Raw genomic sequence first — 6,000 nt, 5'->3', positions numbered from 1 at the left:
CCATGTTGCCTAGACTGGTCTCGAACTCCTGAGCTCAAGCAATCCACCTGCCTTGGCCTCTTAAAGTGCTGGGATTTCAGGCATGAGCCACTGCGTCTGGCCTAAAGTAATTTCTTACTTGAGATTTTATTTCAGGCTACTGTGTCATGCACTGGGCAGTACAGCTGGGTGGGTGAAAGCATAGTGGTTTTTTTTTTTTTTTTTGGTCTGCTGGGTTTGAATTTTGTTTCAATACGTGCAACTTATTCTGTGCGTCACTTTCTTCATCTGTAACATGGAGATAATGGCATCTACCTATTAAAGTTGCGAGGATTCAATTAGATGAGTTGTATGAATAAATGTTAGCTGTTAGTTTTGTTTTTTGAGACGGAGTCTTGCTCTGTTGCCCAGGCTGGAGTGTGGTGGCGCAATCTCGGCTCACCGCAACCTCCACCTCCTAGGTTCAAGTTATTCTCCTGCCTCAGCCTCCCAAGTAGCTGGGATTACAGGCTCCTGCCACCATGCCCGACTAACTTTTGTATTTTTAGTAGATCCAGGGTTTTACCATGTTGGCCAGGCTGGTATTGAACACCTGAGCTCAGGTGATCCACCCACCTCGGCCTCCCAAAGTGCTGGGATTACAGGCGTGAGCCCCCGCGCCCAGTCAGCTGTTAGTTAATCAAGAAATTGGACTGCCTACTACTTACACTGCACAATTCTAGGTGCTGGGAAAACAGTGACAAACAAGACAAGATCCTTGTCTTCAAGTAGCTTTTACATTCTAGTGGAGTAAAAAGACAATGAACATTGAAAATAAATTTCAGAAAGTGCTGTGGAAAAAGTTTACAACAGATGCAGGAATAGATTTCATTTGACTAGTTCCCCCAGACAGTTTACAGAAAAGTCAAGGGTAGAATGTTAAAAGGCAACTCAGAGGAGGTGAATCTGTTAGGGCCTACAGTAATGCAATCCTGGTTTGTGGAATTCTGCAGGCTAGTGTGGGTAGGTTACAATTTTTGGAGGGGGGGGGTTGTTTTTTATTTTGTTTGAAAATTTACTTCTTCCCGCTGAGCTTTTGATTAGGAGCTGAAGTTGAATCAGTTTGAAATTGTATTCTGGACAGGGTGCGGTGGTTCATGCCTGTAATCCCAGCGCTTTGGGAGGCTGAGATAGGTGGATTGCTTGAGCCCAGGAGTTTGAGACCAGTCTGGACGAAATGGCAGAAACCTCGTCTCTACAAAAAATACAAAAATTAGCCGGGCATGACGTGAATCTGTAGTCCCAGCTACTCAGGAGGCTGAGGTGGGAGGATCGCTTGAGCCTAGGAGACAGAGGTTGCAGTGAGCCGAGATGCCACTGGGCGACAGAGCCAGACTCTGTCTCAAAACAAAACAAAACAAACAAACAAAAAATTGTATTCTGAATACAACTTCTAAAACACTATATTTACTTGCATTATATTAAACTGATTTTATCCTGACCATAATTGCAGGTGGAAGATACCACTATTGTTCTATTTTTCTGGTAAGTAGAGAGCCATGTCTTGCCCAGGGTTACAGAGCATGGAAAAGACGTCTCCTAAAAATCTGTAGGACCACCTTTGGTTTTCTTCCAGATTTTTTTTGTCATCTCTTTTCCTCCACCCATTTCCCATCTGTCGAGCCATTCTTCCTCCGCTAGGCTTTTTCGCGAGCCTCTCCCCAGCCGCGGGTATTAGTCTGGGCTGCAGCCTCGCCCATCTCCTGGGGCGTGACCACCTGTCCAGGCCCCGCCCCCGTCCAACCGGCGGAGACCCGCCCCCTTTCCCGGACACCGGGCTCAGCGCCCTAGCGTGCGCGCGCGTCCCCGGTCGTCGCCCGGCTCGGCGTCGGGAGCGCGCTCTGTGTGGCCGCTGCCGCCATGTTGTTGTGGTTGTGAGAAGGCGGCGGCAGCGGCAGAGTAGTAGCAGCCGGACTAGACGTCCCAGCGGCTCAGGCGCTACCCCGCGCCGGCCCTGTCAGGGAGCCTGGTGGGGTGGCGGAGGAGAAGACTGTGCCGTGGCGGGCCTCGCCATGTCCTGCTGCCCGGTAAGAGCCCCATCCCCGTCCTCCGTCTCCTCGGGGAGTGAGGAAGAGCTGGAGGAGGGGCCGGCCTCGGCCCCTGCCAGGCGGCTGTCACCCTCTGAGGAGGCAGCGCCCTGGGAGGGCTGGGGACTGCGTGCGGGGCCCGGGGAGGGGCGTCCCCGGCGGCCGTCGCCGCCAGGGGGAGGCGCTGGGTGTGGGAGTGGGAATGGGAGCTCAGCGGCCGAGCTCGGCCCGGACCCTAGGTGCGGGGGAGGCGGGGTCCTGGGCTCGGGCTGCCTTCCCAGACCTGGTGGGGATGGGCCCGTGCGGCTCTGGGTGTGGGACGTAGCCTCGGAGCGCCCGGGGTTATTCCCACGGACTCCTGGGAGGTGGATGTGCGCCCTTCGCCCCCTGCCGGGTCTGTGGCGGTCCATCGTTGCCGGATACTGGAGGTCGGGGGCCATGGGAGCCCCGGGGCGAACTGTACGGGCCTGGGCCTTGTGGAAGGGAGTGACCGCCTGATCATGCAACAGGGCATCCTCCTGACCTGGTAGTACTTAGGTGGGAAGGATGGTTGGGGGCGGTTGGCCTAACTCAGGGAACACTGGTGAGACTGCTCCACAAATGATTACAGTGTTATTTCCCCGGTAGAAATTTTGCTTTATGTATGGCATTTCCGGACCCATAAGATGATATTGTCGGTTGTATTTTGGGCTGGAAAACTTATGTCAAAATTATGGGGTAGATTTTATGGCCACATTAATAGACTCCCCTGGAGTTTGATAATCTCACTTGTGAGTTTTGGACATGGATTACTATTACATATTGATGTTCAAATGTCCTTTCCAGACCCAGGCCTAAATTCTTACAGTTATAGCATCTTGACATCCCCTTTGTTTTCTGACATCTACTTTTCCACAAGCTAGACAAACAAAACAAAACCCCAAAACCATGTACTTTTCTAGTTGAGGTTCAGCTTTCTCATATGTGAATGATAATGCCATGAGAGGCCTGGGTTGAATTACAGGACATGAATTTTTTTTTTTAATGTCAAATGTTTGTGATTTGTCCATGGAGTGGTGGTGGAGACCTTCCCCTTTCAGATTCAGGGCGGTTCAGTAGGACAGGAGACATTGATGGCATGCAGAAAGTCTTCCCTTTATAGGGCCTATGACATGGGTAGGCTAGAAGAGTTTACAGAATGACACCTTTTTTTTCTTTCTTTCTTTCTTTTTTTTTTTAAGACGGAATCTTTGCTCTCCCGCCCAGGCCGGAGTGCAGTAGTGCGATCTCTGCTCACTGCAACCTCCGCCTCCCGGGTTCTAGCAATCATCCCACCTCAGCCTCCCAAGTAGCTGGGATTACAATTGTGCGCCACCACAGCTGGTTAATTTTTGTATTTTTAGTAGAGATGGGGATTTCACCATGTTGGCCAGTCTGGTGTGGAACTCCTGACCTCAAGTGATTCGCTTGCCTTGGCCTTCCAAAGTATTGGGATTAAAGGCGTGAGCCACAGCCCCGAGCCAGAATGACACTGTTTTGAGTAAACCCAGTATAGTATGTGATATTAAATTTGGAGGATTCTAGAATTTTAGATTGGCTGCCTATGAAGACCTCTGTTGGCTCCAATTACTCCCTCATTTTCAGGTGACTCAGAGAACTTCAAGTGACCAGCACAGTGGTACAGCCCCGCTTGTCATTAATGGCCAGCCGTGAAGGAACCTGAGTTTCTCAGCTCATAGGCCAGGTTCTTCAGTGGTTGTCTAGTTTAAGGCTGGTCATTAGAAATATTATGGACTACCTACATTCCTCGAATTCATGCAGGACCTGGTGAATTAAAAATCTCTGAGGATAGAGCCTGGGAATCTATCCTTACAAAGCTCCGTGAATGATTCTGGTCAGTAAGGCATGTGAACTTTTGCTTTAGGTTGGGTATTCCAAAGACGTCCCATTAATTATGACTTCTCAGGGTGCTTTTGTTTATAGAGCTGTAAGAATTTAAGAGGTGGAGAAGAAGGGAAGCATGAGAAAAAGAGATGCAAATTGAGCATCTCTTAAAATATAATGGATTTATGTTGGGGAAACAGATTTGTTGGCAAAAGTTAATTTGTGCACAGGTTATTAGGAACACATTTGATAAAATTAGATACTGATTAATTGGAGATATACTGTACCCAGAGACATATTGAAGAATTCAGAGGAAATAAGCAGGGAAGGAGAGGGAGTAAGTCAGCTTCTGGCTCATAAAGGGGTCCCCTGAAGATGCTTCCCACCATCATGGTTGCTCCTAAACCGTCTGACTCAGATTTCTAGTGGAGGGTAGGATGGGTGTGTTAGCAGTCATTTGAGACCAGAGTTGTGAACCAGGAATGGTTACTGTGGATTGTGAAAACTTCTTGAAATTTGCCGCAGGCCATGAGGAGTGGTAAAGTCAGTTTAAAAATCTGCTATAGTTCTAGTTAACACGTTCACACCTTCTTCAGTAAAGTGGAATGCTGTTACCAAAGGAAGTATTCATGTTTTAGAGGGGGGTGTGGTGAAGGTTCTTACAAGTTTGGAAGAGGTGGAAGAAAATGTTATAGTTGTGTAGAGTAGTGAAGGACTTTGGTAAATATCCTGTCAAATCATAGAGTAGTATTTTTAGAGTTGCACTCAGCTGTCCATTAGAAGAGCCAGAGGCCTTGTCTGTTTTGTTCCCTGGTGTCCCCAGTACCCAGTGCAGTTATCAGCATATTCTGTGCCCTCAGATATTTTTTCAGTAAGTGAATAGTATTGATATGGAAAAAAGAACAGTTATGGTGGTTTATAGCAGTGTTAGTTATTAAAAGCTACTTAATATTTTGCAATGGATTAAAGAGTCAGTTTTTGATCAAGTAGGGCTCTGGATAGGAAGGAAAATGAAAATAAAGAGCCAGCTTTCAGTGCTTGTTGTTTGGAATTTTTGAGATTCCTTTAAGAAATTGTTTTCTAAAGACTGTCGTGAACATTATTGTGTCCCCTAGTTTTTGAGTCTTAGTGGGTCTTAAGTGTTTTAGATATTAGTGACTTTTTTAAGAGCACAGTAAATGCGGAGGTAGTATAGAATAATGGGAAGTTCTGGACTGACAGACATATATTCTGATTCCATCTGTGTCATTTGTTGCTGTTGGGAATGTCACTTAACTTCTCTGGGCATCAGTTTTTCCCATCTATACAATTAAGGGCCTATAGTCTTTGACCTCAAGTGGTTTCTCTAACCTGCTTCTGCAAATTTTTAATAATTTCTAATTATGTTATTTGGTATTCATCTCATATAGGTAGACGAACCTTTCTTATTTAAAAGAAACAAGATTCTGTGTTGAGTTCTGCTTTTAGCTTATGGATTTTAGACATTGTCCAAAAGTGCTTCGGAAATTGAATGTATGTTGCAAGTGTTATGTAGAAAGAACATGCTTATGCTGTTGTAATTCGCTTAGTGTTGAAATCAAATCGGGTTTTACATTGGGAACTTCATAAGTTAGTGTGAAGTCACAAGACTTGAGAATGGTTTGGGGGGAGTTTGTGCAATTTATATAGCTAGCTGTTTCTTACCACCCAATTCTGTAATTTTCTGTGGTGAATATATATATAAATTTATAATCAGTGTAACATTGATTTAAGATATAAGATGATATCAGATTCATAGTGGGTTGAACTAGGACTCCCAGTAACTTTAGAGGCTACCAAAGTTATTAACTTGTCATTGCTATTTTTAATCTTAATTTTATGGTATCAATACTGATATGCTTTCATCTTTGCTTTTGTATCTAGAAACAATATACCTTTTAAGTTCGTATTTGTATCAGATATTAAAAATGAAAATTGTAGCATGAAAGTGGGTAGATAGTAAATCTTGGGTTCAAGCCTGGGTTGTTACTCTTCATTAGCCATGTTGTTTCTGGCAAGCTACATAACCCCTCTGAGCTCCAATTCCCTCATTAGTGAAAGGAAGAAGAGCAAA

General features: G+C 45.7%; 1 protein-coding gene across 9 annotated transcripts in view; it reads left to right on the top strand.

Annotated features, from left to right (window-relative positions):
• Positions 1-1,822: 1,822 nt before the first annotated feature.
• MTMR3 (myotubularin related protein 3) overlaps positions 1,823-6,000 on the top strand; it is a 146,492-nt gene continuing 142,314 nt past the window's right edge. For 6 of the 9 annotated variants that reach the window (XM_017855589.1, XM_017855587.1, XM_017855588.1 and 3 more), the window contains exon 1: positions 1,823-2,045. The gene's annotated coding sequence lies outside the window, so the exon portion shown is untranslated. Of the gene's footprint in view, positions 2,046-2,233; positions 2,572-6,000 lie in introns of those variants that run through there. The other 3 variants (XM_017855585.1, XM_017855584.1, XM_017855583.1) reach the window with 2 other exon arrangements.

This window comes from Rhinopithecus bieti, unplaced genomic scaffold (genome assembly GCF_001698545.2).
Source record: "Rhinopithecus bieti isolate Rb0 unplaced genomic scaffold, ASM169854v2 scaffold_36959, whole genome shotgun sequence".
In the NCBI taxonomy this organism is placed as follows: domain Eukaryota; kingdom Metazoa; phylum Chordata; class Mammalia; order Primates; family Cercopithecidae; genus Rhinopithecus; species Rhinopithecus bieti.
The sequence above is the reverse complement of the archived record's forward strand: the minus strand, read 5'-3'. Positions and strand labels throughout refer to the sequence as shown.